Source organism: Hipposideros armiger, unplaced genomic scaffold (assembly GCF_001890085.2).
Source record: "Hipposideros armiger isolate ML-2016 unplaced genomic scaffold, ASM189008v1 scaffold_1053, whole genome shotgun sequence".
NCBI classification, from domain to species: Eukaryota; Metazoa; Chordata; class Mammalia; order Chiroptera; family Hipposideridae; genus Hipposideros; species Hipposideros armiger.
The window spans coordinates 212721-222280 of record NW_017732403.1 but is presented as its reverse complement, the minus strand read 5'-3'; the positions used below and the strand labels follow the sequence as shown (position 1 = coordinate 222280).

The 9560-nt window shown below is 40.3% G+C and overlaps 1 pseudogene; it reads right to left on the bottom strand.

Moving 5' to 3' along the window:
• Positions 1–8459: 8459 nt before the first annotated feature.
• LOC109376136 (dynein light chain 1, cytoplasmic-like) lies at positions 8460–9018 on the bottom strand (annotated as a pseudogene).
• Between the last annotated feature and the right edge of the window lie 542 nt (positions 9019–9560).

Below are 9560 nucleotides of genomic sequence, written 5' to 3'. Positions count from 1 at the left end.
GAATTTAAACTCACATCTGGTTCTAAATTTCATATTTTATCCATTATAATCTTGGGAACAGCTTCTTAGGAGCTCTAAAAAATTTGATAAGATGCTAGACATTGGAACACAAAATCAAATGTACAGTTGGTATTTATACAGATACCACATGCTCACTTTGGTTTGTTAAATTCTGGAGACAGTCACAATTGTATATGAAAACTCAATGCATCTGATTGCTCCCAAACCTTCCCCTCTTCATCCTGTGTACTCTATATAATTTTGAATTTTGGATCTTCTTTTTGTGACCAAATTTTTTCAAATGTCATGATCAAGTGGACAATAAAAAAAAAGTTGGTATTGTTCCCATCTCTCATTCCCCGTCCCTCACCCCAAAGCTCCACCAGTTGGTTGTATTGATCTGCTTGCTTCTTACTTGATAAAGTAACTCTTTTTAAAATTTTAATTTTATTTAATTTTAGAATAATCCAAAATTTACAGAAAACTAGGAAGTACAGTTTAAACAACTTCTCTTTTCTGTACCATTTGAGAGTAAGTTGCTGACTTCATATCCCACCACGCACAAACACTTAAGTGTATATTACCTGTAACAAAGATATTTTCAGCAGAACTATGAATAGTCTTCAAAATCAGGAAATAAATATTAATTCTCGTATTCCATTCAAGTTTTGCCAGTTGTCTCCAACATTGTCTTCTATAATCAAAGTAGTAAGTTCAGGATCTCACATTACATCTGGTCCTCATGTCTCTTTAGTCCCCTTCAGCCTGGAACAGGCTGAAACAGCCTTTCCTTGACTTTCATGAGTTTGACAGTATTGCAGATAATAAACCAGTTATGGGCTGTGCACATATGTAAATTAGGGTTGTCACATTTATCAAATAAAAAATACAGAAGGCCCAATTAAATTTGAATTTCAGATAAACATTGAAAAAAGTTTTAGTATATGTCCAAAATATTACAACTCTACAAGAGTTTCATTTAGAGAACATAGTAAGAAATGTGTAAAATGACCTAACACACACTGATACACACAAAGTAACAAGTTACAGTTTCCAAAAATAATAATTACCCTTACTTATTGATATCTACTCTAATTATTCATTTTCTATTGAATTCTATTCTACTCTTTTTTATTCCATCCCATCCCATTCAAAAGGACATCCTTGTGCCACTAAATTAATTTCATCACATACTGGTGTGCCAGGTCCTATAGTTTAAGAATTACAGTTGGAGAGCCTATAGCCAGAGGTGGAATTGCTGGTTTGTAGGTATTGCACTTTCAACTTTACCAGAATAGCCAACTGTTCCCCAAAGTGGTGGTATAAGAATGTTCCCAGTACTCTACAGCCTCATCAACACTTTATATTGTCCAATGCATAATTTTTAAATCTCATGAGTGTTAAATGCTGTCTCATTTCACTTTAAGCGTGCATTTTAACTGTTTATTAGTGAGGCTTACTATCCCTTTTCATATGACTGATCATCTGAATTTCTTCCTCAGTGAACTGTCTATTCATAGTCTTCATCCAATTTTCTATTGGGTTGTTTGCCTTTTTCCTATGGGATTTTCATACTCCATGGCATATTTTAATACTAATTCACTCTGTGTTAAATGAATTGCATATGACCTAATATATGACTTACTGTTTAACTGCTATGTAAGGTTTTTTGGATATACAAAGACGTTTCGTTTAATGTGATCAAATTTTTAAGCCTTTAAAAAGTAATCTGTACTATTTGCATCTTAGTTAAATAAATCTATGTTATCCCAATATCATAACGATATATATCTATAGTTATAGCTATATAGCCTTTATATTTTCTTCTAAAATTTTTAATATTTTGGACAGTGATTTTTAAAAATTTATTTATTTATTATATTAGTTTGAGGTGTACAAAGCAACATAATAGACATTTAAACCCCACATAAAGTGATAACCCACCCCTCAAGCTACTACCCCTCTGACATCTTATATAACTGTTATAATACCATCGACTATCTTCCCTATGTTGTACTCCACATTCCGTGACTAAATATATACCTATATATTTAGTTATAGTTGACATTCAATATTATTCTACTTCAGCCTCAGGTGTATAGTGCATTGGTCAGACATCTACACAGTCCATGATGTGATTCTCCTGACAAGTCCAGTGCCCACCTGGCACCCTACATGACCTTTACAGCATTGTTGACCACGTTCCCCACACTGTATTAACTACCAGTTTGTACTTCCCAATGCGTCCATCCCACTCACCCCACCCCCAAACCCCCGCCCATCTATCACCCTGATAAATCTAGTACCTATCTGGCATCATATATTCCTTATGCTATACCCTACGTCCCTATGACTACTGTATAAAACCAATTTGTACTTTTTTTTTTAAGATTTTATTGGGGAACTGGGGGAGGGGAATAGTGTTGAAAAATTGGGGAAGGGGTTGTTGTCCTTTTGTTCTTCAGCCTAGTTATGGAGGACACCACTTCACTGGCCCATGTTGGTATTATGATCATTGTGCTCTTCTCGGCTGAGGTAGTCAGTTGCCAGCCATTGGACGGCCACTTACGGCGGCTCACGGCAGCCCAGCTCCAGGTCGAGCTGTTGTTCACAATCTTAGCTATAGAGGGCGTAGCTTACTGGAAAATGTGGGAATCGAACTGGCAGCCCTGTTGTTCAGAGCTTGGGCTCTTACCAACTGAGCCACTTGGCCAGCCCCCAATTTGTACTTCTTAATCCCATCCCCTTTCACCCATTCTTAACCCCCTTCTAGCTTAAAGAAGTCTCTCTAAGATTCCTTGTAATACTGGTTTGGTGGTGATGAACTCCTTCAGCTTTTTTTTGTCTGGGAAGCTCCTTATCTGTCCTTCAATTCTAAATGACAGACTTGCTGGTTAGAGCAATCTTGGTTGCATGTCATTGTTTTTCTTCACTTAGAATATTTCCTGCCACTCCTTTCTTGCCTGTAAAGTTTCTGTTGAAAAATCAGCTGACAGTCGTTTGGGACTTCCTTGTTGGTAACTAACTGCTTTTCTCTTCCTGCTTTTAAGATTCTTTCTTTGTCTTCAACTTTTGGCATTTTAATTATGATGTGTCTTGCTGTTGGCCTCTTTGGGTTCATCTTGTTCGGGTTTCTATGTGCTTCCTGGCCTTGAATGTCTATTTTCTTCACCAGTCTAGGGAAGTTTTCTGTCATTATTTTTTCAAATAGGTTTTCAATTCCTTGCTTTCTCTCTTCTTCTGCCACCCTGTAATGCAAATGTTGGTACACTTGATATTGTCCCAGAGGCCCCTTAAACTGTCCTCAATTTTTTGGATTTTTTTTTCTTTTTACTATTCTGGTTGGGTGTTTTCTGCTACCTTATCTTCTCCATCTCTGGTTGGATTCTCTGCTTCATCTTATCTACTATTGGTTCCCTGTAATATATTTTTCATTTCCATTATCGTATCCTTTACTTCCGACTCATTCTTTTTTATGGTTTTCATCTTCATTTGTACGCTTCCTATCTCTCTGTTAAAGTTCTCCCTGAGATCATTGAGCATTCTTATAACCAGTGTTTGGAACTCTGCGTCTGATAGATTGCTTATCTCCATTTCACTTATTTCTTTTTCTGGAGCTTTGTTCTGTTCTCTCATTTGGGACATGTTTCTTTGTCTCCCCGTTTTGGCTGCCTCCCTGTATTTGTTTCTATGTATTAGGTAGAACTGCTATATCTTCCAGTCTTAGCAGAATGTCCTTATGTAGTAGGTGTGCTGTGGGGTTCAGTGGCGCAGTCTTTCTGGTCACCTGAGCCATATGCTCTAGGTGTGTCCCTTGGGTGGGTTGTGTGTGCACTTCTCTTGTAATTGAGCTTTAGTTGATAATTGCACATCAGTGGGAGGGACTGACCCTTGGACTCACTGATTGTGAGGATTGGCCTTGACTACAGTGGAAAAGTTGTTGTGCAGGGGTTGACCCTTAGGAGCAGAATCTGCCTCAGTAGGACTCTGGTGTCTGCTCAACCCACCACTTGGGTGTGTTGTGTTTGGAGATGGCTGGGTGATACTCCAGCTCATTTTGAAGCTGGTCACTGGGGGTGCCAGCCCCAGGATGACCTTGGAGGGGAACTGCTGTAAGTCTACTTTACCTACAGCCCATGCCCCACCTGGGGCCACCTAGCAGGAGCAGAAAGAAATCTGCATTTGTCTGCCACCCATGCTGTGCTTGGAAGTGCCTTAAGAGGCCAAGCCATGAACCAAGACTGACTGCCTCTAGTACCAGCTTAGGGCTGCACAGCCAGAGGCACAAGATACTGCTTGTCTGGGTTCTGTGAACCTTTGAGAATCTAGGAAAGTCTGTAGCTTGAGCCAAGGCAGGCGGTCTGCATGAAAAAGCCACTGGAAGCAGCCTGGGCGTGCCTGAAAGTTGGGCGGTGTGACCAACGTTACTGCGGAAACTCAGATATGGTGGCTGCCTGTGTCTGCATGAGGGTAAGCGGGTAGGCTCAGCAAAGAAACAATGGCCTCCGCCAGCTCCCCATTCCAGGAGAAAGCTGCCTCTCCAGCCCCTGTCCCAAGCCAGATAACTCAATTCCCCACCATTTGTCTTTGCTGCTTGTCCAGCTACTGTCCTAGTGCTAGAGCTCAGAGCAAGTGATTCCTTGGTGGGAAGTCCGCACGCAGTCCCTTTAAGAGGAGCACCTGGGAGTGCAGCTGCCTTCTGTCTCACTCATTCACAATCTGCACTGGTTTTCACAACCAAAAATAATGGGGCTTCTCTCCCCGGCACTGGAATCCTGGGCTGGAGTGGGGCTGGGATCTCTCTCCCTTCTAGGGGATGGGGAGGGACCCCCACAGCTGAAATGGCCTTCCCGATCTTTAATGGTCACACGTGGGAGTGGGACCAGCCCATTCTGTGTCTCTGACCTTCCTACCAGTCTAGAGGTGGCTTCTTCTGCACATCCTTAGTTGAAAGGCTTCAGTTCAGCTTGATTTTAGGTGATTCTCAATAACGGTTGTTTTGTAGATTGGTTGTCATTTTGATGTGGTTGTGAGAGAAGGTAAACACAGCGTTTACCTACTGCACCATCTTGGTTGTCTGGGCAGTGATTTTTATCTGTTTTAATTACTACTGTATTCCAAATACCTGGAAGAATGTTGCCCTATAATAGGCAGATGATATTTGTTGAAAGAGTAAAAGGAGAGAAAATGTTCAGGGGCAAAACAAAGTGAAAATGAGAAATCAGAATGGTGAGGGAGAACTGAAATTTCTTTGATTTGTGCAAGGTGGAACAATGTAGCCAAAGTCTTCAAAGCTACAACCTTTAGAAGGCTACATCCTAAGAAAAAGGGTTGACAAGAAAAAATTGCTTAGCTGGACATTTAACAGGATAATTATTATATTTTATCCAGTATGTTAGGGGGTTTAGTGGAAATGAGGAAACTGCAAGAGAGGTCAACAGTGAGGTTTCTATGGTGACAAATATTGATGTGCTGTGGGCTCCCCAGATGGAGGAAGGATGAGTTTTCTCCTCTTAACTCAAACCAAATGAGGAGTTTTCGAAGAACTACTCCAGAAGCTTGTCCTGTGACCCCTGGCATTTGGATGACTTGCTGAAGCCACCAAGGTGACAGAGAAGAGTGAGGTGTTCATAAGAAGCTGCCTACACCTCCAGAATTGGGTAGGGCCCAATATATCCTCAGAGAAAGTCTCTGGCGTTGTGTCATCTTGAAAAGGACATGCCTAAAAGGATAGTCTGGAGGAGGGAAATGCCTCCTATAGGAAGGGTCTCTGTGAGATAAAACTTCAGAAAGCAGGAGCTAAGGGTGGGTTATAAACAGGGGCTCACTAGTAGGAGACGCCTGCCCCAGGGATGAGCTGTAAGACTACAGCAAACACACCGTCAGAGAAAGCACCAAAATGGATGTCTGAAACAGAGATGACCTGAGGCCCGAAGACAACTGCACTAGCTGATAAGGCTCCCCCCACAATGCTCCCAGCCTGAATTGGGGAGGAGGGGGTAAGGAGGAAACACAAACAACAACCGTCCAGTGAGAAAGGAGTTGGAGTGAGAAGATAAGAAATTCCTCCCTACCTCCCTTTCTTACTGCAAGTTTTGAAGCTCAAATCAGATGTTACCAGCTGGAAGGGAGAGCCTTAAACTGCACACAAAAAGTGGAACTTTGAAAATAGGTAGGTCTACAATTAAGACAGGATCTGAAGGCAAATCTTGGCTATTCAGAAAAAATTGTGCTACTTTAAACTGTCATCTCTAATAACCAGAGCTTATTCAATAAATTTTTCTGGATCATACATTTTTCTGGATAATCATTTTATCTAAATTTCTCAGTATGTTGACAGAAATGTACATAACATTTTCTTTTTCTTTTTTTTAAGATTTTTTTTTTTAATTGGGGAATTAGGGGATGGGAACAGTGCTGGGAAATTGGAGGAAGGGGAACAGACAAGTTGCTGTCCTTTTGTTCTTCAGTCTAGTTGTGGAGGACGTTGCTTCACTGGCCCAAGTTGGCACCATCATTGTGTTCTTCCCGGGCAAGGCAGATCAGTCATCGGCTTCTGGACGGCCGCTCACGGTGGCTTTAGGGCCGCTCACGCTGGCTGCTGGCTACACACAGTAGCCCATGGCAACCCACTGCCACAGGGGCTGCAGCCTATGCCGTCGCCCGCGACTCACAACAGGCCAGCCCAGCATTGACTTATAATATAAAAATCTCTGTGCTTATAGTTATATTCCTTTATTGTTTCTACTGTTGTTTGTATGTATCTTCTCTTCCTTCTTGATCAGAGTTATCTACTTTAATGAGTTTTTAATGAATAAGTTTTTATTGGTCAAGTATGTGGGTTTTTTTGTTGCCTATTTCATTAAGTGCTGCTTTTATATGTATTGATTCCTTTCTTCTGTTTTCCTTGGGATTATTTCATATACTTTGCTTGTCTTCTTGTATTGTATGCCTAATTTGTTTTCAATCTTTGTAATTTTTTGTCTTTAAAGCTATATTTTCACTTGAATACTATTTTAGCCCCATTTAAAAAATTATTTTTGACCGAAGATTGAGGAAACACTTTTTCTCAGTACCCAAATTAATTTTTCATAAGACTATGAGATTCAGAATGCCGAGACAGATCTTAAGTGAAGTAGTTTTTTTAAAGATAGTTCCATTTATTTTCTATTTAAGATCATTTAAGTACTTAGGTAGTCTCTGCTCTGATTTCTCAGCCATCTTATATTTAGGTTTCACTACTATTAATGTTTCAAAGCTCTTTGTACAGTGAAGCAACTCCCTGCTTTATGTCTTAGGAGGGACACAAACACAAGAGGTAGCTTCACAGACACATCTGTAGTTATAGTCTGGTCACTACATCTGGAGATAATTAACAGTGATAACATTTAATTGCATAACTTCTCAGTTTTTCACTAGGAGCACTGAAAGACAGATTCTCTTGATTTCTAAAAGATATGGTCTAAAAGAGCAAGCATCAGTCAATTTCCATGACTTAGAGCAAGCTATAATGATTTGGCAACATGTCTTATAGTTTCTTTTCTTCATTTGCTATAATTTTTATACATTTCCTCTTGGGGAGGGGATGGCCTCAAATTTTGTGGAGCCATGCTCTCCTAAGTGACAATTTATGTCATCTACCTTTTTTCCCCCAAAATGAAGGAAGTATTGTGACATGGCAAATTGCCAAGAAACCTTAGCTTACAAGATATAATTTCTAAAGATTCCTTTACATAGTCTGCCTTTTATCACTTCTTATTGATTGGAAATAGATTATCATGTCCTGCGTGACAAAGGCTGGGGAGCTTGAGGAGGGGCTGCAAAGGGTTAAGAAATACAAGAGCCAAGTATTAAGTTACTGTGGGCAAGGGGTCTCAAGTCTCTGTGGACTGAGCCCCAAATCTGGGGGGGGCAAAGCTTTTATTCTCAACTGCCACAAAGACGTAAATTTGAATATCTTATCCCAGTATGTTGATTCGATGTGTCTGGCAACTGCCTCCCGGAAACTCTGTTGTGTTCAAACACAAGTTGTGTTTTCACACATACCTACGATCCCTATGGATGGAGTCAGCATTCGGAGACCATCAGATAAGGAAGCTTTACTGAGATTATTCACACCCCCCCATGACTTCAAAGGATCAGTGCAGTCGTCAGCTACAAGGTGACAATTGATGGATGCATATTTAAGGCATAATAAATCCTCATATTTTTTCCATTATTCAAGACAAAATGGAAGAAGATAGCTGTTGTCCAGCTCACTTGCGACACAAAATTAAGTAAAATAATGACATACAAAGGCAGAGCTCTTATATAGGTGACTTAACCCATCTGCTTAGAAATCACTATTTATGAGTTCTAAACAGGTTACTGATTTGATAATATGTCTGCCCTGTTATTAGGTTTGTTTAATGAATAATTTTATGGCCCCTTTCTATATACTGACTTTTTTTTTTTTCTTCTCCAACAGATTTATTTTTTGGTTGGGGAGGGGAAGGAATGGATTTTGAGAAAAAACATGGGGTGGAGAGGTATGGAATAGAAAATAAATACAAATGTAAGCTGTTTTGCTAATTGTTTTATAACCACAACAAATGAGTACAGAGAAAGCCCTGTACAAAAACAATACAAAGGTTCAAGATCAAGGTGTTCCTTTAGGCAAGGCTGAAGATTTCAGTCTCTGGTATTTGGAATTTAGGCTGCAGTCCTTGGTTTTGGACGGATCACTGGGTGTGTAGCACAGTCCATGCTTCTAACCAGATTTGAACAGAAGGATGGCCACCTGGCCCAGGTAGAAGCAGATGAAGTGTTTGGTTTCATGTGTCACATAACTACCGAAGTTCCTCCCCATGATGCAGTGCCAGGTGGTGTACTTCTTGTCAAACTCCTTCTTAATATGGGCCGCAATGTCCTTTTCTATCTTATATTTCTCCAACGCCTGAGTAGCATATACTCCACTGAGTCTTGTTGCAGCTCCTCGGACCTATCAGCATTTTTGATCACCGCCTTTCTGTCGCACATGGTTACAGTGGAGCAGAGATTGGCCGACTGCAAAGGTCTCCTGGGGGAGGGGCTGGCGAGAATAAGACCCGGCAGGAGAAGCCGTTGCTATCGAAGCTGTGGCGCATCTATGTACTGACTTTTTATATAGCATTATATTACATTGCTTTATTTTGGCTTTAAATTGATAAAGATGGTCTAAGTTTTAAGTTTTTATCTTGTTTTTATCAATTCTGTTTCATGTGTGACATATATGTTTAGCATCCCATGATTCATTATGAAACATTAATTTCCGATTCATTTGAACATGTTTCATCATGCCGCTGGATGTCTATACCTGGTCCATAACATCTATTGATTGGGCACAGGTGTTATGTTGGATAACTTAACCCATAGGGATTGTTAAATGTTGACTCTCCAACACATTGCAGTGTGAGCTATGCACAGCTGCAACCCTGCCCAAAGATTTTTTCAGTGCCCACCTACAGCCAGGTCAGACTTTATTGTTTTCTAAGCTTTCTTTTTAAAGTTTTGCATATTTTTTTAGTCCACTGAATTTTTAA